The sequence below is a fragment of the Staurois parvus genome, unplaced genomic scaffold, assembly GCF_062004578.1.
Source record: "Staurois parvus isolate SC_StPar_1 unplaced genomic scaffold, SC_StPar_1.0 ptg001127l, whole genome shotgun sequence".
Taxonomy (NCBI): Eukaryota; Metazoa; Chordata; class Amphibia; order Anura; family Ranidae; genus Staurois; species Staurois parvus.
Window position 1 is genome coordinate 28,153 of NW_028318923.1, and position 22,090 is coordinate 50,242.

The 22,090-nt window shown below is 51.4% G+C and overlaps 1 pseudogene across 1 annotated transcript in view; it reads left to right on the forward strand.

Moving 5' to 3' along the window:
• The window catches only part of LOC149440034 (sentrin-specific protease 3-like), a 44,619-nt pseudogene extending 22,811 nt beyond the window's left edge, over nucleotides 1-21,808 (forward strand). The window contains exons 5-11 of the transcript XR_016307799.1: nucleotides 4,364-4,511; nucleotides 4,590-4,637; nucleotides 6,789-6,866; nucleotides 15,518-15,655; nucleotides 17,920-18,003; nucleotides 18,108-18,158; nucleotides 21,272-21,808. The product of XR_016307799.1 is annotated as a sentrin-specific protease 3-like (transcript). The remainder of the gene's footprint in view (nucleotides 1-4,363; nucleotides 4,512-4,589; nucleotides 4,638-6,788; nucleotides 6,867-15,517; nucleotides 15,656-17,919; nucleotides 18,004-18,107; nucleotides 18,159-21,271) is intronic.
• Nucleotides 21,809-22,090: the final 282 nt, after the last annotated feature.

Here is a 22,090-nt window from a genome sequence, read left to right on the forward strand (position 1 = left end):
ACTGATCGGTCGGTAAGGTGTATGAGTCTAGCGGCAGTCACTGATCAGTCGGTAAGGTGGATGAGTCTAGCAGCAGTTGCTGATCGGTCGGTAAGGTGTATGAGTCTAGCGGCAGTCGCTGATCGGTTGGTAAGGTGTATGAGTCTGGTGGCAGTCGCTGATCGGTTGGTAAGGTGTATGAGTCTAGCAGCAGTCGCTGATCGGTTGGTAAGGTGTATGAGTCTGGCAGCAGCATTCATAATAGACTGAAGGGGGGATAGACTGTGTAACGGTAGACCAGTGAGGAGGGAGTTGCAGTAATCGAGGCGGGATATAACCAAGGCGTGGATGAGTTGTTTTGTGGTGTCATTGGTCAGGAAGGGGCGGGTTTTGGAAATGTTCCGGAGGTTGAGGTGGCAGGATTTAGTCAGTGAGTGGATGTGGGACCCAAAGGAGAGGTCAGAGTCTAGGATTACGCCGAGCACCCTGACATGAGGGGAAGGACCAATGGTTGTGCTGTTGATCTTAATGATAAAGTCGTGAGTGGGGGGGAGGTAACATTACAAGCTCGGTGTTGGAAAGATTAAGTTTGGAGGTAGTGATGTGACATCCATGCTGATATGTCGCTCAGTAGATTTGTGATACGTGAGGAGATTGAGGGGGTGAGCTGGGGAGTGGAGACATAGAACTGGGTGTCATCAGCATAGAGGTGGTATTGGAAGCCATGGGAGGTGATCAGTTGGCCCAGGGAGGAGGTGTAGAGCGAGAAAAGGAGGGGCCCAACGACAGCATGTATGTGTGTGTATATGTATGTGTGTGTGTATGTATGTATGTGTGTGTGTATGTATGTATGTGTGTGTATATGTATGTATGTGTATGTATGTATGTATATATGTATGTATATATGTATATATATATATATACTCCAAAAGTTTTCCTCCCCTGGCAGAAATGGTGAAAGTTTGGCGTTTTATATTGAAAGACCGATCATGCCAGAAACTGTCTTTGGTTACAGGATAGGGATGATATGAAGCCATTTATTATCTCATAGCTTGTTGGCTCCTTTTTAAAGAACATAAATCCCCCTAATGGCCCGCATCAAATACCTCCCTCCCCTGGAATGTTCAGCCTTGGTACAGACACACGTGGTGACGCACACAGGTTATCATGGCAATTAAAAGTTAATTTCCCACATCTGTGGATTTTTAAATTGCAGTTAGTGTCTGTGTATAAATAGTCAATGAGCTCACTCTCACGTGGATGCACTGAGCCATGGGGAGCAGAAAAGAACTATCAAAAGACCTGCTTAACAAGGTAATGGAACGTTTTAAAGATGGAAAAGGATATGAAAAGAAATCCAAAGTCATTGAGTGTGCCAGTCAGTACTGTTCAGTAATTAAGAAATGTAAAATTCGAGGATCTCTTGATACCAAGCCAAGGTCAGATAGACCACGAAAGATTGCAGCCACAACTGCCAGAAGAATTGTTCGGGATACAAATAAAACCCCACTGGTAACCTCAGGAGAAATTCAGGCTGCTCTGGAAAAAGACGGTGTGGTTGTTTTAAGGAGCATAATATGACAAAAATAAGCTGCATGGTTGAGTTGCCAATAAAGTCTTTACTGCACCAATGCCACAGAAAAAGCCCGGTTACAATATGCCTGACAACACCTTGACACATCTCACAGCTTCCGGCATACTGTAATCTGGAGTGACAAGACCGAAATAGAACTTTATGGAAACAACCATACTTGCTATGTTGAGTGGGCTCAACAGGGACAAGAATACCATCCCCACTGTGAAGCATGGTGGTAGCTCACTGATCTTTGGGGGGGGGGGGCAAGCTCTAAAGGCACAGGCAATGTTATAAAATTGATGGCAATATAAATGCAGCACGTTATCAGAAAATACTGGCAGACAATTTGCATTCTTCGGTTTGTAAGCTGCGCATGGGATGCTCTTGGACTTTCCAGCACGACGATGACACCTAAGCACAAGGCCAAGCTGACCCTCCAGTGGTTACAGCAGAAAACGGTGAAGGTTCTGGAGTGGCCATCAGTCTCCTGACCTTAATATCATCGAGCCGCTCTGGGGAAATCTCAAACATGCACTTCATTCAAGACCACCAAAGACTTTGCATGACTTGGAGGCATTTTGCCAAGACCAGAGGGCAGCTCTACCACCGGCAAGATTCGGTGGGCCTCATAGACAAGTATTACAGAAGACGGCACGCTGTCATTGATGCTGAAAGAGGGCAATGCACAGGATTAAGAACTAAGGGGATGCAGGCTATTGAACGGGGCATTTCATTGGTTTACTTGTTGCCATGGTTTTTATGATTGGGCCATTCTGGTATCACCTCCAGTTACAGAATATGAATCCATAAGAAATACAAGAAATGGGTTTTGCCGGCTCACTCACGTTTTCTTTAAAAATGGTACAAACTGTATATTACCAATTCTCCAAGGGGAGGCAAACTTTTGAGCACAACTGTATGTGTGTGTGTTTACATGCGCATGCGCACACACACACACGCGAACCTAGAATCAGCATATATGCACTGAATATTGTCATTTAATCATTGGTAATACGTGTCACCCAGAAGTACCAGTTTTAATCTTTGTTCTCTGATGGCTGAATGGATGATAAGGGGAGTAAAAGAAAAGGTTTGTATATCCTGTTGGGGTGGGAGGGAGGAAAACACATTCTTGCTACGGTTTTGGCTAATTTAATGCAGATCCCAACAGGTGATCCCTTTGACAGAGATAGGATCCCAACGTGTGCATCTTCGGTAAAGATCTTTCACAGAGCCAGTATCCCAACATGTACATTGTTCATAGAAATAACTCCCAACGTGTGCATCTTTCATTAAGAACTTTTTTCAAAGCTAGTTTCCCAATGTGTGACATCCATACAGATCCAAACATTTTCTCTTCCGTAGAGGTCCCTTTCACAGAGATTGGATCCCAACATGTGCCTCTTCCGTAGAGGTCCCTTTCACAGAGATTGGATTCCAACATGTGCCTCTTCCGTAGAGGTCCCTTTCACAGAAATTGGATCCCAACATGTGCCTCTTCCGTAGAGGTCCCTTTCACAGAAATTGGATCCCAACATGTGCCTCTTCCGTAGAGGTCCCTTTCACAGAGATTGGATCCCAACATGTGCCTCTTCCGTAGAGGTCCCTTTCACAGAAATTGGATCCCAACATGTGCCTCTTCCGTAGAGGTCCCTTTCACAGAACTGGTGTCCCCAAAACGTGTATCTTCCATAGAGATCCCTTTCAAAGATGGGATCCCAACGGGTGCGCCCTCCGTGGAGTCGGGATCCCAACGGGTGCGCCCTCCGTGGAGTCGGGATCCCAACGGGTGCGCCCTCCGTGGAGTCGGGATCCCAACGGGTGCGCCCTCCGTGGAGTCGGGATCCCAACGGGTGCGCCCTCCGTGGAGTCGGGATCCCAACGGGTGCGCCCTCCGTGGAGTCGGGATCCCAACGGGTGCGCCCTCCGTGGAGTCGGGATCCCAACGGGTGCGCCCTCCGTGGAGTCGGGATCCCAACGGGTGCGCCCTCCGTGGAGTCGGGATCCCAACGGGTGCGCCCTCCGTGGAGTCGGGATCCCAACGGGTGCGCCCTCCGTGGAGTCGGGATCCCAACGGGTGCGCCCTCCGTGGAGTCGGGATCCCAACGGGTGCGCCCTCCGTGGAGTCGGGATCCCAACGGGTGCGCCCTCCGTGGAGTCGGGATCCCAACGGGTGCGCCCTCCGTGGAGTCGGGATCCCAACGGGTGCGAGGTGGGAGCTATGCACATATTTGACAGCACACCATGGATCTTCAAAGAGCATCCAAAGGCTTTACTCAACAATGATTAGGGGATCCCAACGTGTACACCCCTCGTAGAGAGGGGATCCCAACGTGTACACCCCTCGTAGAGAGGGGATCCCAACGTGTACACCCCTCGTAGAGAGGGGGGATCCCAACGTGTACACCCTTCGTAGAGAGGGGGGATCCCAACGTGTACACCCTTCGTAGAGAGGGGGGATCCCAACGTGTACACCCTTCGTAGAGAGGGGGGATCCCAACGTGTACACCCTTCGTAGAGAGGGGGGATCCCAACGTGTACACCCTTCGTAGAGAGGGGGGATCCCAACGTGTACACCCTTCGTAGAGAGGGAGGGTCCCAACGTGCGCACCCCTGTAGAGGTAGGGTCCCAACGTGCGCACCCTCCATAGATTCGTTGGGTTTGTTGTGATGGGTTTTATATATGGCACAAGTCCCTAGGAAGCAGTGAGGCAAAGTGATGGTAACTGACAACTGATCCTGGTAGCGGTGAATTAGAATTATATGTGATCAATTGTCACTTCAGGACTAACAAGATCTCCTCTGCAGGAGGACGGTGGTCCAGCACGTCATCCAGTCCTATCAGAGATTACCAGGAAACACTCTACTACGCAGCTTCCGTGTCACATACAAGAGACACGTACTAACCATGGATGACCTGAGCACCCTGTACGGCCAGAACTGGCTGAATGACCAGGTAAGTGACAGCCGTGATCAGCAGTGTGGTCTGTACAGGACGGAGGGACGGGCGTATTAATGGCTGTGTATTTTGCAGGTGATGAACATGTATGGGGACTTAGTCATGGATGCGGTACCAGAAAAGGTCGGTGTCCTTTGAATATTTCCTCTGTGATGATTGACATGATACAGTTGGTTCCCTAGGAAGCGGCCATTTTTGTTTTATAATTTATAACACATTCTGACTCTTTTGTTAGTATATTCCCAGTATTATCTAGTAAAGTACTTAAGTCAGCCAGAATGCCCCCCCCATCACACCCTCAGTCACACAGACCCCTCTTCTGGGGTCCAGCAATGTGGTGGAGGATGGGAGGTGGAGGAGGAAGATGCTGGGAGAGGCTCTGTATACCACCTGTCCTGGATCAGAGTCATGTAGTGCCATCAGGCAAGCTGGCCGCCATCACTAGAGCAATAAATGGCGCTAGGCATCCTGGCCCCCAAACAATCATTGGTGGTTGTGGTGCTGGCGGCTGACCTGCCCGCACCATAACTCCATACACTGATCCAAAGCAGACTAGTTCCAGGTTTGCCTCACCCGGGGGGGAACTCCGATGCCACCACAGGGTGCTGCTTCCATGTACATGCACATACGTAAATGCACGCGTTGCGCGCCTTGCATACAAAAACGTCAGTTGTGCTGCAGGTTACATATCGCCACGCACGCCAGTCATTGAAGGTGGAACTAAAGCCTTCATACTTACCTGTCCAACAGTCCTGCAGCAGCACCGGCATCTTCTTCTGGGTGCGGGTCTTTGGGCCCCTGGATTGGCCAGCGGGGGGATGATGTCACTCTTGCACATGCGCAGGAGGCCGCTGTCCCAACACTCCGAAACCAGCTCGGCACTATAAGCTGAGCTGCGCATGCATCGCTCAGTTTACGGTGCCGGAGGAGACGGTGAGCAGGCAGGTTGGGGCAGAAGAGGCCTTGCATGCAATAGCAGGGGTGTGGGAATGTTTGAAAAAACGACTTGTCCAGGGACTGAATCCGTTCCAATCTACTTGTTCAGATGAAGAAAAAAAATACATTTAAATCGGAGGTGATATTAGGAATGTTGGGGGCTTTTAAAATCAAAAGGGGGACTTAAACGTTTAATAATTTTACCATTGCCCTGTTTATCTCCTCCTCCCCTCCCTGCCTGTCTCCAGCACCGCCCCCAGGACTAGCAGGGAGGGGAGAGACCTGCGTAACAGGTGTATCGCAATTGACGTTTTCATGCGTAGGTGCCCCAACGTGTGCTTTTACGTTTGTACGTGCGTACATATATGTGGGGGGGGGTCAAGATTTTTTTTTTTTTTTTTTGACGGGATGTTATGTGCTTGGCTGTATCTTTTTACTTTTTTACAATGGGAAAATAAAACTTTTTTTTTTTTATTTTCATCACATAGGGGACTAACATGTCCTTATGTGATGATTTTTGGTGACAGGTTCTCTTTATTGAGACATCCAGTGTCTCCCCTGTACTCCACTAAATGTAATGCAGTGCACATCACCAGGGCTGCTGTTAGAAACCATGGGACCCCTTACAGCCAACCTGACAGGGCCCCCCCAAACCGCAGGCCCTATACAGCCAACCTAGCAGGGTCCCCATCCCCACAAAAAGAACAGTTCACTATGCTTTAGTTATGAATGAACACAATGAGTGATTGGTAATGATCACTCGTGTTCATTCAGTAAAGGAAGGGGCTGGTAAATTACTGGAACCGATCCCCTGTATTTCCCTGCAGGAGCTGAAAGCCAGCGGAGGGGGGAGAAGAGAAGAAGCCAGCTTTCAGCTGCTGCAGAGAGCCATACAGGGAATTGGTTCAAGTAATTCTCCCCCCCTTCACGGCCGTGCCGCTCACCCTCTCTGCCCACATTCACCCACCCTGCTGGCCTGGGCCCTGTACAGGGGGACAAATTTTACTGAAAAATTGAATAGTGTGTGTGTGCGCCAGCAGGGCTGGGCTGAGACCTGTTGAGAGGGAGTACTGAGACAGGGTGCTGTAATGTTCTCAGGAAGCTGTGTACAGCACCCTGCTGGCCTCTCCCACCAGCCATGATCTGCCTGCATTGCATATAGTAGCACAGGGACTCAGTGATAACATCACTGTGCTGTGTCTAAATAAGGTTTTATTTAAAAAGTCGTTCACATGTTGCTGAGGGGGAAGGGATGACCCAGGGAAGGCAAAATATAAGCAGATAAACTTCAGTGGACAGATCATTTTTCTGATGACCGGATCTTCCTCCCTTTTTTAGGTTCACTTTTTCAACAGTTTTTTCTACGACAAATTGAGAACCAAGGGATATGACGGAGTAAAGAGGTGGACAAAGAATGTAAGTGTGTCCTGATGAAGGGAAGATTGCTGGTACCTGTAGTTGTTTCTTGATCCTGCTGCTGCTGCCGACAGCTAGTGACTGCACCCCCCCCCCCCTCCAAGCATGCTTTACCCTAAAAGTTAACATTCCCTCTGAGCATGCCGGACACGGAAGCAGATCTGTGCTGGCATGATCATTTTTCATCCCTGGAAGTTGCCGGATACTGTGCCAACACATGGCGTGCCTATACCTCCCATTGTCAGTTTTGCTGCCAGGTTCCCCCGTCTAGTCTTGCTGTGCCCTGCATTATCAGTGTACTGGACACCATACACAAATACAGCAGCTGAGCCGGGCCCCCAGTGCCTTCTGGCTGTGCCCTGGCTGGGCTGGGCCCCCAGTGCCTTCCGGGCTGTGCCCTGGCTGGGCCGGGCCCCCAGTGCCTTCCGGCTGTGCCCTGGCTGGGCCGGGCCCCCAGTGCCTTCCGGCTGTGCCCTGGCTGGGCCGGGCCCCCAGTGCCTTCCGGCTGTGCCCTGGCTGGGCCGGGCCCCCAGTGCCTTCCGGCTGTGCCCTGGCTGGGCCGGGCCCCCAGTGCCTTCCGGCTGTGCCCTGGCTGGGCCGGGCCCCCAGTGCCTTCCGGCTGTGCCCTGGCTGGGCCGGGCCCCCAGTGCCTTCCGGCTGTGCCCTGGCTGGGCCGGGCCCCCAGTGCCTTCCGGCTGTGCCCTGGCTGGGCCGGGCCCCCAGTGCCTTCCGGCTGTGCCCTCCGGCTGGGCCGGGCCCCCAGTGCCTTCCGGCTGTGCCCTCCGGCTGGGCCGGGCCCCCAGTGCCTTCCGGCTGTGCCCTCCGGCTGGGCCGGGCCCCCAGTGCCTTCCGGCTGTGCCCTCCGGCTGGGCCGGGCCCCCAGTGCCTTCCGGCTGTGCCCTCCGGCTGGGCCGGGCCCCCAGTGCCTTCCGGCTGTGCCCTCCGGCTGGGCCGGGCCCCCAGTGCCTTCCGGCTGTGCCCTCCGGCTGGGCCGGGCCCCCAGTGCCTTCCGGCTGTGCCCTCCGGCTGGGCCGGGCCCCCAGTGCCTTCCGGCTGTGCCCTCCGGCTGGGCCGGGCCCCCAGTGCCTTCCGGCTGTGCCCTCCGGCTGGGCCGGGCCCCCAGTGCCTTCCGGCTGGGCCGGGCCCCCAGTGCCTTCCGGCTGGGCCGGGCCCCCAGTGCCTTCCGGCTGGGCCCTGGCTCTGCCGGGCCCCCAGTGCCTTCCAAGCAGATGTTTAAAATGAAAATAGACTTTTTTGTTCATATTTATACATTCCCATGGCTTCAGAAAAGTGAGTGTCGGCTGGTATAATGACACTTGAAACCATGGCAACATATAAACAATAACCACATGTGCCAGATCTCATACAGCACTAAAGCAAATACATCGGGTGCAGGCATCATCGGCTGGCACCCAAAAACTCCACCCCTACTATGGGAAATAAAATGATATATTCTCAGGACTTGTCCCTGTAAAAAAAGAAAATATGACTATCCCATGCAGTTCAGCCTTGTCTTGCTTGTAGTAAAGTTCACCTATGCTGCTCCACACTACAGGAAAATTCTGATCCGGTTCATGCTCACACCACGATGTGTCTGCACGTGCACCGGACCCCCTACACGTGCAGGAAAGCTGCAGACCCTACCAGTAACCTGGCGGAGACCATGCTCCATTTCTGTGCATGCACCAGATCCAGCAAGTTGCCCCCTGGGATGGGTGATGCAGTATAAATCCCAAGAGGCAGTTTGCAGGACTCTGTGGAGAAGTCGGGGACAGAACAGAGGAACATTCGAACAGTGGTGACGGTTCGCTTTAATTTTCAGGACACAAAAGTGTATTTCAGGTGTGCCAGTAGTGTGAGACGTCACTTTGCTCTGTTTGGAGCCGGGATCATTAAAGCTCCTCTTACATAATGCTCTGGAGCGGCTTCCCTGCCGCTGTACCCAGCCATATGTCGCTCTGTTGCTGCTCCCTTGCTAGCGATTTAGTTTCAGCAGTGCTTCGGGCACCAACACAGCGACTTCCACCGGGGAGAACAAAAGCCGAATTTCCGTCATTCTGCCCCTGGCAAGGTGTCACCGCCGCACAATCACAGATGAGGTATTACCAGGCTTGCAGAGAATACACGGCTGCCGGCTCCCACATCTGCCAGGGAAACATGGAAATGAGTCTGGTATTAGAAATGAATTATATTGGTAATACAAGGAGGAAAGTTTACTAAGTAGTTTGGTAAAGTGATAGTAATGATGGGGGGGGGGGGGGGGCAGAAAATGTTCATTCTAACAAATGGGAGATCTGGGACATTTTTGCTAATCATTTGAAGTGATTGCAACGGTCAAAGAATGAACTATGGGGGAGGGTTTGACAGTGATGGGTATGTACAGGAGAGGAGTGTGGAGGTATGACAGTGATCGGTATGTACAGGAGAGGAGTGTGGAGGTGTGACAGTGATCGGTATGTACAGGAGAGGAGTGTGGAGGTATGACAGTGATCGGTATGTACAGGAGAGGAGTGTGGAGGTGTGACAGTGATCGGTATGTACAGGAGAGGAGTGTGGAGGTATGACAGTGATCGGTATGTACAGGAGAGGAGTGTGGAGGTATGACAGTGATCGGTATGTACAGGAGAGGAGTGTGGGAGGTATGACAGTGATCGGTACGTACAGGAGAGGAGTGTGGAGGGTGTGACAGTGATCGGTATGTACAGGAGAGGGTATGACAGTGATCGGTATGTACAGGAGAGGAGTGTGGGAGGTGTGACAGTGATCGGTATGTACAGGAGAGGAGTGTGGAGGGTATGACAGTGATCGGTGTGTACAGGAGAGGAGTGTGGAGGTATGACAGTGATCGGTATGTACAGGAGAGGAGTGTGGAGGTGTGACAGTGATCGGTATGTACAGGAGAGGAGTGTGGGAGGTATGACAGTGATCGGTATGTACAGGAGAGGAGTGTGGAGGTATGACAGTGATCGGTATGTACAGGAGAGGAGTGTGGAGGTATGACAGTGATCGGTATGTACAGGAGAGGAGTGTGGAGGTGTGACAGTGATCGGTATGTACAGGAGAGGAGTGTGGAGGGTATGACAGTGATCGGTATGTACAGGAGAGGAGTGTGGAGGGTGTGACAGTGATCGGTATGTACAGGAGAGGGTGTGACAGTGATCGGTATGTACAGGAGAGGAGTGTGGAGGTGTGACAGTGATGGGTATGTACAGGAGAGGAGTGTGGGGAGTATGACAGTGATCGGTATGTACAGGAGAGGAGTGTGGAGGTATGACAGTGATCGGTATGTACAGGAGAGGAGTGTGGAGGTATGACAGTGATCGGTATGTACAGGAGAGGAGTGTGGAGGTGTGACAGTGATCGGTATGTACAGGAGAGGAGTGTGGGAGGTATGACAGTGATCGGTATGTACAGGAGAGGAGTGTGGGAGGTATGACAGTGATCGGTACGTACAGGAGAGGAGTGTGGGAGGTATGACAGTGATCGGTATGTACAGGAGAGGGTGTGACAGTGATCGGTATGTACAGGAGAGGAGTGTGGAGGGCGTGACAGTGATCGGTATGTACAGGAGAGGAGTGTGGAGGTATGACAGCGATCGGTATGTACAGGAGAGGAGTGTGGAGGGTGTGACAGTGATCGGTACGTACAGGAGAGGAGTGTGGAGGGCGTGACAGTGATCGGTATGTACAGGAGAGGAGTGTGGAGGTATGACAGTGATCGGTATGTACAGGAGAGGAGTGTGGAGGGTGTGACAGTGATCGGTACGTACAGGAGAGGAGTGTGGAGGGTATGACAGTGATCGGTATGTACAGGAGAGGAGTGTGGGAGGTATGACAGTGATCGGTACGTACAGGAGAGGAGTGTGGAGGTATGACAGTGATCGGTATGTACAGGAGAGGAGTGTGGAGGTGTGACAGTGATCGGTATGTACAGGAGAGGAGTGTGGGAGGTATGACAGTGATCGGTATGTACAGGAGAGGAGTGTGGAGGTATGACAGTGATCGGTGTGTACAGGAGAGGAGTGTGGAGGTATGACAGTGATCGGTGTGTACAGGAGAGGAGTGTGGGAGGTGTGACAGTGATCGGTATGTACAGGAGAGGAGCGTGGGAGGTATGACAGTGATCGGTATGTACAGGAGAGGAGTGTGGGAGGTATGACAGTGATCGGTACGTACAGGAGAGGAGTGTGGGAGGTATGACAGTGATCGGTATGTACAGGAGAGGGTGTGACAGTGATCGGTATGTACAGGAGAGGAGTGTGGAGGGCGTGACAGTGATCGGTATGTACAGGAGAGGAGTGTGGAGGTATGACAGTGATCGGTATGTACAGGAGAGGAGTGTGGAGGGCGTGACAGTGATCGGTATGTACAGGAGAGGAGTGTGGAGGTATGACAGTGATCGGTATGTACAGGAGAGGAGTGTGGGAGGTATGACAGTGATCGGTATGTACAGGAGAGGAGTGTGGAGGGTGTGACAGTGATCGGTACGTACAGGAGAGGAGTGTGGAGGGTATGACAGTGATCGGTATGTACAGGAGAGGAGTGTGGGAGGTATGTACAGGAGAGGAGTGTGGGAGGTATGTACAGGAGAGGAGTGTGGAGGTATGACAGTGATCGGTATGTACAGGAGAGGAGTGTGGAGGTATGACAGTGATCGGTATGTACAGGAGAGGAGTGTGGGAGGTATGACAGTGATCGGTACGTACAGGAGAGGAGTGTGGAGGTATGACAGTGATCGGTATGTACAGGAGAGGAGTGTGGAGGTATGACAGTGATCGGTATGTACAGGAGAGGAGTGTGGAGGGTGTGACAGTGATCGGTATGTACAGGAGAGGGTGTGACAGTGATCGGTATGTACAGGAGAGGAGTGTGGAGGTGTGACAGTGATCTGTATGTACAGGAGAGGAGTGTGGGGGGTATGACAGTGATCGGTATGTCCAGGAGAGGAGTGTGGAGGTGTGACAGTGATCGGTATGTACAGGAGAGGAGTGTGGAGGTGTGACAGTGATCGGTATGTACAGGAGAGGAGTGTGGAGGTATGACAGTGATCGGTATGTACAGGAGAGGAGTGTGGAGGTATGACAGTGATCGGTATGTACAGGAGAGGAGTGTGGAGGTGTGACAGTGATCGGTATGTACAGGAGAGGAGTGTGGAGGGTGTGACAGTGATCGGTATGTACAGGAGAGGGTGTGACAGTGATCGGTATGTACAGGAGAGGGTGTGACAGTGATCGGTATGTACAGGAGAGGAGTGTGGAGGTGTGACAGTGATCGGTATGTACAGGAGAGGAGTGTGGAGGTATGACAGTGATCGGTATGTACAGGAGAGGAGTGTGGAGGTATGACAGTGATCGGTGTGTACAGGAGAGGAGTGTGGAGGTATGACAGTGATCGGTATGTACAGGAGAGGAGTGTGGGGGGTGTAAACAGTGATCAGTATGTACAGGAGAGGAGTGTGGAGGGTATGACAGTGATCGGTATGTACAGGAGAGGAGTGTGGAGGTATGACAGTGATCGTTATGTACAGGAGAGGAGTGTGGAGGGTGTGACAGTGATCGGTATGTACAGGAGAGGAGTGTGGAGGGTGTGACAGTGATCGGTATGTACAGGAGAGGAGTGTGGAGGTGTGACAGTGATCGGTATGTACAGGAGAGGAGTGTGGAGGTATGACAGTGATCGGTATGTACAGGAGAGGAGTGTGGGAGGTATGACAGTGATCGGTATGTACAGGAGAGGAGTGTGGAGCTATGACAGTGATCGGTCGGTATGTACAGGAGAGGAGTGTGGAGGTATGACAGTGATCGGTATGTACAGGAGAGGAGTGTGGAGGTATGACAGTGATCGGTATGTACAGGAGAGGAGTGTGGAGGGTATGACAGTGATCGGTGTGTACAGGAGAGGAGTGTGGAGGTGTGACAGTGATCGGTATGTACAGGAGAGGAGTGTGGAGGTATGACAGTGATCGGTATGTACAGGAGAGGAGTGTGGAGGTAGGACAGTGATCGGTATGTACAGGAGAGGAGTGTGGAGGTAGGACAGTGATCGGTATGTACAGGAGAGGAGTGTGGAGGTATGACAGTGATCGGTATGTACAGGAGAGGAGTGTGGAGGGTATGACAGTGATCGGTGTGTACAGGAGAGGAGTGTGGAGGTGTGACAGTGATCGGTATGTACAGGAGAGGAGTGTGGAGGTATGACAGTGATCGGTATGTACAGGAGAGGAGTGTGGAGGTAGGACAGTGATCGGTATGTACAGGAGAGGAGTGTGGAGGTAGGACAGTGATCGGTATGTACAGGAGAGGAGTGTGGAGGTATGACAGTGATCGGTACGTACAGGAGAGGAGTGTGGAGCTATGACAGTGATCGGTCGGTATGTACAGGAGAGGAGTGTGGAGGGTATGACAGTGATCGGTATGTACAGGAGAGGAGTGTGGAGGGTATGACCGTGATCGGTACGTACAGGAGAGGGGTGTGGAGGGTATCACAGTGGGCAGTATGCGGAGGAGAGGTGTGGAGGGTATCACACTGGGCAGTATGCGGAGGAGAGGTGAGGAGGGTATCACAGTGGGCAGTATGGGAGGAGAGGTGTGGAGGGTATCACAGTGGGCAGTATGCGGAGGAGAGGTGTGGAGGGTATCACAGTGGGCAGTATGCGGAGGAGAGGTGAGGAGGGTATCACAGTGGGCAGTATGGGAGGAGAGGTGTGGAGGGTATCACAGTGGGCAGTATGGGAGGAGAGGTGTGGAGGGTATCACAGTGGGCAGTATGGGAGGAGAGGTGTGGAGGGTATCACAGTGGGCAGTATGGGAGGAGAGGTGTGGAGGGTATCACAGTGGGCAGTATGGGAGGAGAGGTGTGGAGGGTATCACAGTGGGCAGTATGGGAGGAGAGGTGTGGAGGGTATCACAGTGGGCAGTATGGGAGGAGAGGTGTGGAGGGTATCACAGTGGGCAGTATGTGGAGGAGAGGTGTGGAGGGTATCACAGTGGGCAGTATGAGGAGGAAAGGTGTGGAGGGTATCACAGTGGGCAGTATGAGGAGGAGAGGACTGTGGAGGGTATCATAGTGGGCAGTATGTGGAGGAGAGGTGTGGAGGGTATCACAGTGGGCAGTATGTGGAGGAGAGGTGTGGAGGGTATCACAGTGGGCAGTATGTGGAGGAGAGGTGTGGAGGGTATCACAGTGGGCAGTATGTGGAGGAGAGGTGTGGAGGGTATCACAGTGGGCAGTATGAGGAGGAGAGGTGTGGAGGGTATCACAGTGGGCAGTATGTGGAGGAGAGGTGTGGAGGGTATCACAGTGGGCAGTATGTGGAGGAGAGGTGTGGAGGGTATCACAGTGGGCAGTATGGGAGGAGAGGTGTGGAGGGTATCACAGTGGGCAGTATGTGGAGGAGAGGTGTGGAGGGTATCACAGTGGGCAGTATGAGGAGGAAAGGTGTGGCGGGTATCACAGTGGGCAGTATGAGGAGGAGAGGACTGTGGAGGGTATCACAGTGGGCAGTATGTGGAGGAGAGGTGTGGAGGGTATCACAGTGGGCAGTATGAGGAGGAGAGGTGTGGAGGGTATCACAGTGGGCAGTATGCGGAGGAGAGGTGTGGAGGGTATCACAGTGGGCAGTATGTGGAGGAGAGGTGTGGAGGGTATCACAGTGGGCAGTATGCGGAGGAGAGGTGTGGAGGGTATCACAGTGGGCAGTATGCGGAGGAGAGGTGTGGAGGGTATCACAGTGGGCAGTATGAGGAGGAGAGGTGTGGAGGGTATCACAGTGGGCAGTATGTGGGGGAGAGGTGTGGAGGGTATCACAGTGGGCAGTATGAGGAGGAGAGGTGTGGAGGGTATCACAGTGGGCAGTATGTGGAGGAGAGGTGTGGAGGGTATCACAGTGGGCAGTATGCGGAGGAGGGGCGTGGAGGGTATCACAGTGGGCAGTATGCGGAGGAGGGGCGTGGAGGGTATCACAGTGGGCAGTATGTGGGGGAGAGGTGTGGAGGGTATCACAGTGGGCAGTATGAGGAGGAGAGGTGTGGAGGGTATCACAGTGGGCAGTATGTGGAGGAGAGGTGTGGAGGGTATCACAGTGGGCAGTATGCGGAGGAGGGGTGTGGAGGGTATCACAGTGGGCAGTATGCGGAGGAGGGGCGTGGAGGGTATCACAGTGGGCAGTATGCGGGGGAGAGGCGTGGAGGGTATCACAGTGGGCAGTATGAGGAGGAGAGGTGTGGAGGGTATCACAGTGGGCAGTATGCGGAGGAGGGGTGTGGAGGGTATCACAGTGGGCAGTATGAGGAGGAGAGGTGTGGAGGGTATCACAGTGGGCAGTATGCGGAGGAGGGGTGTGGAGGGTATCACAGTGGGCAGTATGTGGGGGTACAGCACAGCATAAAGTGAAGAGGACAGCCCAGTCATGTAAACAGCCTCTCCCCCTCATGATGGAGCTTTCTGATGCATTAAGCAGAGAACTGGTAGGTCTGCACACTGTGACCTACTGACCTGCGTTTTATGAATGGGCTGTATAGATCGGACCATGATGTAGAGATACATTGCAGTGTACAGTGGATAGGTTGAGTTTATGGTGGTTGAGGGTCTGCCCAGGTGTCTATAAATGGCGGTTTATGCTGTCATGTGATTCTCCATCTCCTCTACCTCCAGGTTGACATATTCAGTAAGCAGTTGTTGTTGATCCCCATACACCTGGAGGTGCACTGGTCTCTCGTCTGCGTCAACGTCAGTAAACGGACCATTACTTACTTTGATTCCCAGCGTACGCTGAACAGGCGCTGCCCGAAGGTGAGCTCTGCCGACACCCATTGTGTGCTCCGCCTCCTACCTGTATGCCTGTCTCCCCCGGTCCTGCCTTGTCTCCCCCGGTCCTGCCTTGTCTCCCCCGGTCCTGCCTTGTCTCCCCCGGTCCTGCCTTGTCTCCCCCGGTCCTGCCTTGTCTCCCCCGGTCCTGCCTTGTCTCCCCCGGTCCTGCCTTGTCTCCCCCGGTCCTGCCTTGTCTCCCCCGGTCCTGCCTTGTCTCCCCCGGTCCTGCCTTGTCTCCCCCGGTCCTGCCTTGTCTCCCCCGGTCCTGCCTTGTCTCCCCCGGTCCTGCCTTGTCTCCCCCGGTCCTGCCTTGTCTCCCCCGGTCCTGCCTTGTCTCCCCCGGTCCTGCCTTGTCTCCCCCGGTCCTGCCTTGTCTCCCCCGGTCCTGCCTTGTCTCCCCCGGTCCTGCCTTGTCTCCCCCGGTCCTGCCTTGCCTCCCCCGGTCCTGCCTTGCCTCCCCCGGTCCTGCCTTGCCTCCCCCGGTCCTGCCTTGCCTCCCCCGGTCCTGCCTCCACAACCGTCAGCTTTGATCGCTCTCTCAGTAGACTACAGAACTGTATTGGGCGCCTCCTAGTGTGGGCTCACAGTATTGACAGAGCATAGAAATAAAGCTGCTCCACTGACTTGTAAATGGCCCTTTAAATGAAAGATGTTGCCATAAACGGTGAAGAGTTCTGGAGATAGTTAATTGCTCCCACAGTTGATTTGTTCACACCAAGCTGCTTGCCTATTGCAGATTCAGTCTTTCCAGCCCCGTGCAGGTCTACAATTTTGTTTCTGGTGTCCTTCGACAGCTCTTTGGTCTTCACCATAGTGGAGTTTGGAGTGTGACTGTTTGAGGTTGTGGACAGGTGTCTTTTATACTGATAACAAGTTCAAACAGGTGCCATTGATACAGGTAATGAGTGCAGGACAGAGGAGCCTCTTAAAGAAGAAGGTCCAGGTCTGTGAGAGCCAGAAATCTTGCTTGTTTGTAGGTGACCAAATACTTATTTTCCACCATAATTTGCAAATAAATTCTTTCCAGATCAGCCAATGAGATTGTCTGGATTTGTTTTCTCATTTTGTCTCTCATAGTTGAGGTCTCCCTATGATGCCAATTACAGGCCTCTCTCATCTTTGTAAGTGGGAGAACTTGCACAATTGGTGGCTGACTAAATACTTTTTTGCCCCACTTTTTTGCTAGGCAGCAGGAGATGCTTGTATTCTAGAAACCGAAGATGCTAGGCAGCACGAGATGCCTGTATCCTAGTAACCGAGGACGTTAGGCAGCAGGAAATGCCTGTATCCTAGAAACCAGGATGCTAGGCAGCAGGAGATGCCTGTATCCTAGTAACGGAGGACACTAGGCAGCAGGAGATGCCTGTATCCTAGTAACGGAGGACACTAGGCAGCAGGAGATGCCTGTATCCTAGTAACGGAGGACGCTAGGCAGCAGGAGATGCCTGTATCCTAGTAACCAAGGACGCTAGGCAGCAGGAGATGCCTGTATCCTAGAAACCGAGGGTGCTAGGCAGCAGGAGATGCTTGTATCCTAGTAACCGAGGACACTAGACAGCAGGAGATGCCTGTATCCTAGTAACGGAGGACGCTAGGCAGGAGGAGATGCCTGCATCCTAGAAACCGAGGATGCTAGGCAGCAGGAGATGCCCGCATCCTAGCAAACAAAGATGCTAGGCAGCAGGAGATGCTTGTATCCTAGTAACGGAGGATGCTAGGCAGGAGAAGATGTCTGTATCCTAGTAACGGAGGACGCTAGGCAGGAGAAGATGTCTGTATCCTAGTAACGGAGGACGCTAGGCAGGAGAAGATGTCTGTATCCTAGTAACGGAGGACGCTAGGCAGGAGAAGATGTCTGTATCCTAGTAACGGAGGACGCTAGGCAGGAGAAGATGTCTGTATCCTAGTAACGGAGGACGCTAGGCAGGAGAAGATGTCTGTATCCTAGTAACGGAGGACGCTAGGCAGGAGAAGATGTCTGTATCCTAGTAACGGAGGACGCTAGGCAGGAGAAGATGTCTGTATCCTAGTAACCAAGGATGCTAGGCAGGAGGAGATGTCTGTATCTTTATAACTGAGGATGTTGGGCCGCAGGTGTCTTTTAAATCTACATTTCCATCCAAGATCCTGTCGACATGGTGACAACACTGCTGCACAGTTTTTAATGCACAACAACCAGTATTGTCAGCCTGTTACAGGAAGTGGAATTCTATCAGGCAATAACGAGATTTCCCTTCCCTCCTTAGCACATAGCCAAATACCTGCAGGCTGAAGCCGTGAAGAAAGAGCGTGCAGAATATATGGACGACTGGAAGGGATACTTCAAGATGGTGAGCGCAGAAGTCCATTCCTTCTGTTCTTGTATGTTCTGTGATGGACCGCATTGGGAGCGATTTTGTTCTTTTTGTCATTTTTTTGTTCTTTTTAATTTTAGAATGTGGCAAGACAGAATAATGACAGCGACTGCGGCGCGTTTGTATTGCAGGTGAGGATGCTCAACCTCTAAATCGCCAATGATCGAATCAATGACCGCTTCCCCCTCCTGTGTCGGAGGAGCCGTCTACCGCCTACCTTCATGGTCCCAACCCTGCTTTTCCTACTACTCGTCCCTCAGCTTCTTTTCTTAACCTGAACCCTCATCTCCCCATCCCTTCATTCTACAGGTGCAACTCGAAAAATGAGAATATGGTGCAAAAGGTCATTTATTTCAGTGCAGCAACTTAAAAGGTGAAACTAATATATGAGATAAACTCATTCCATGCAAAGCAAGATAGTTCAAGCCGTGATTTGTCATCATTGTGATGATTATGGCTTACAGCTCATGAAAACCCCAAATCCACAATCTCAGAAAATGAGAATATTCCATGCAATCAATAAAACAAGGATTGTACATAGAACAATATCGCACCTCTGAAAAGTAGAAGAATGCATATGTACTCAGTACTTGGTTTGGGCCCCTTTTGCAGCAATTACTGCCTCAATGCGGCGTGGCATGGAAGCTATCAGCCTGTGGTACTGCTGAGGTGTTATGGAAGACCAGGATGCTTCAATAGCGGCCTTCAGCTCTTCTGCATTGTTCGGTCTCATGTCTCTCATCTTTCTCTTGGCAATGCCCCATAGATTCTCTATGGGGTTCAGGTCAGGCGAGTTTGCTGGCCAATCAAGCACAGTAATCCCACGGTCATTGAACTAGGTTTTAGTGCTTTTAGCAGTGTGGGAGGTGCCAAGTCCTGCTGGAAAATGAAGTCAGCATCCCCATAAAGCTCATCTGCGGAAGGAAGCATGAAGTGCTCCAAAATTTCCTGGAAGCGTCTTACCTGGGCTAAAGAAAAACAGACTTGGTCTGTTGCTCAGTGGTCCAAAGTCCTCTTTTCTGATGAGAGCAACTTTTGCATCTCATTTGGAAACCAAGGACCCCGAGTATGGAGGAAGAATGGAGAGGCCCAAGGACCCAGAGTATGGAGGAAGAATGGAGAGGCCCAAGGACCCCGAGTATGGAGGAAGAATGGAGAGGCCCAAGGACCCCGAGTATGGAGGAAGAATGGAGAGGCCCAAGGACCCCGAGTATGGAGGAAGAATGGAGAGGCCCAAGGACCCCGAGTATGGAGGAAGAATGGAGAGGCCCAAGGACCCCGAGTATGGAGGAAGAATGGAGAGGCCCAAGGACCCCGAGTATGGAGGAAGAATGGAGAGGCCCAAGGACCCAGAGTATGGAGGAAGAATGGAGAGGCCCAAGGACCCCGAGTATGGAGGAAGAATGGAGCGGCCCAAGGACCCCGAGTATGGAGGAAGAATGGAGAGGCCCAAGGACCCCGAGTATGGAGGAAGAATGGAGCGGCCCAAGGACCCCGAGTATGGAGGAAGAATGGAGAGGCACACACTGCAAGATGCTTGAAGTCCAGTGTGAAGTTTCCACAGTCTGTGTTGATTTGGGGAGCCATGTCATCTGCTGGTGTTGGTCCACTGTGCTTCATTAAGTCCAGGGTCAACGCAGCCATCTACCAGGAGATTTTGGAGCACTTCATGCTTCCTTTCACAGATGAGCTTTATGGGGATGCTGACTTCATTTTCCAGCAGGACTTGGCACCGCCCACACTGCCAAAAGCACCGAAACCTGGTTCAATGACTGTGGGATTATTGTGCTTGATTGGCCAGCAAACTCGCCTGACTTGAACCCCATAGAAAATCTATGGGGCATTGCCAAGCGAAAGATGAGAGATATGAGACCGAACAATGCAGAAGAGCTGAAGGCCGCTATTGAAGCATCCTTGAGTACATATGCATTCTTCTACTTTTCAGAGGTCCGATATTGTTCTATGTACAATCCGTGTTTTATTGATTGCATGGAATATTCTCATTTTCTGAGATTGTGGATTTGGGGTTTTCATGAGCTGTAAGCCATAATCATCACAATGATGACAAATCACGGCTTGAACTATCTTGCTTTGCATGTAATGAGTCTCATATATTAGTTTCACCTTTTAAGTTGCTGCACTGAAATCAATGAACTTTTGCACAATATTCTAATTTTTCGAGTTTCACCTGTACAACCCACTCACCACATTACGACCCTCTTCTCCTATTCCCTCTTATATACTATTCCCTACTTTTTCCAAGACCAGCTCACCGCATTACAATGCTCTCCTCCATATCGATCCCTACCTACCCATTCCAAGACCACCACACCACTTTATGACCCTCTCCTACTGTTGCTGCCTTATATAGAATTCCCTTCCCTTTCCAAGACCACCACACCATGTGATGGCCTTATCCTCCTATTTCCCCTTAAATCTTTCCCTACCTACCCATTCCAAGACCACCACATTTGAGCCCTCTCTTCCTATTGCCCCCCTATATATCATTCCCTTCTTGCCCATTCCGAGACCACCACACCGTGTTATGGCCCTTTTCTCCTATTGCCCCCTTTTTCTATAATTCCTTTTCCCTACCCTATCCAAGGCCACAGCACCATGTTATGGCCTTATGCTCCTTTTGCTCCCTTATATATCTTTCTCTACCTACCCTTTCCGAGACCACCACACCACACGGTGACCCTCTCTTTGTGTCCCCTTATAGATCATTCACTTCTTACCCATTACGAGACCACCACACCACGTTGTGTCCTTTTCCTCCTAATGCCCCCTTATATATCATTTCCTTTCTCCACCCTTTCCAAGACCAGAGCCATATGTTTTGGCCTTATCGCTTTCCATATATATATAGATAGAGATATATAATATGACTTTGCGCAGCCCTGCTGCCCTGTAGCAGTATTTCTGCTATAGGGCGGGGGCATAAGAGGTTGAAGGGGGCGATTGGCTTCTATACCCACAGTAGATAACCAACAAGACCATGTGTGTCGGTGGTTTCGTCTAATTGGAGAGGCAGACAATGCTCTTTGCTCAAGAAATCCCTAACAACCTCTGGAGGGAACCACAGAGTTGCACGGAACCCTCGCTGAGAGGCTGATCTATAGTACATGCTGCATTTTGGAACTTGTGTACCATTACCTCGAGTTTGTGAACAGCGAAAATATGAACATTGATTAAAAAAAAAGATGGCCGCTCTCATGTCCTGTGTGTCCTTTTGTCTTTACAGTACTGCAAGTTCCTGGCACTGGAGCTGCCATTTTCCTTCGGCCAGCAGGACATGCCTAAACTGAGGCGCCAGATGTACAAGGAACTGTGTCATTGTAAGCTGACCGCGTGAAGAGAAGTTCCAGGCCCAAGCGTCCGGACTGAGCCAGAGTCCCGTGGTATTATGACAGAGGGGCTCTCCGTGTTCTATCACTGCCCCGCTCTGTGCCCGTACTGTGAGGGACACCCCTCATGCTACACCAAGGCTTTTTCAGCCTCCACTTGTACATTGTTTTATGGAGTCGCGGGGGGGTTTTCTAAACACCCGTTCCCAAGGGTTCCCTCCTCGTCTTTGCAGACAGTCTCGTGTCTGTGTCCTGCCGAAAACTTTTCTCAGACTATGTTACGCCCTCCCCCACCCCCCCACCCCCACCTCTTCATCCTATGTGTCTTTTATTTTTTTTTATTGTTTTTTGATTTTTTTTTTTCTTATTTAAACGGTTTCTGGGAAAAGAAAAAAAAACATTTGTAGGTCTTTTTTTTTTTTTTTTTTTTTTTTTTTTGGCAGAAAAGAAGAAAAAGTTAAAAACAAATAAAACGTTCTATAGAAATCCTGTCTGTAAAGTAGAAGTTTTCAAATTGGTCTCTTTCTGATATCTGCTGTGGTTGCGTCTGGTTAGCAAACCTTTATTGTGGGTGCGGAAAGGGGTGGAGCTCATTGAAGTAAGTCCTTGTTTGGGTTTGTTGTGGGGAGGGGCTTATAGTTACGAAGATTTGGGTAGCCAACCTAACTTTTTGGAAGAAAAGGGTGGATCTCAATGACGTAAATAATTGTTTGGGG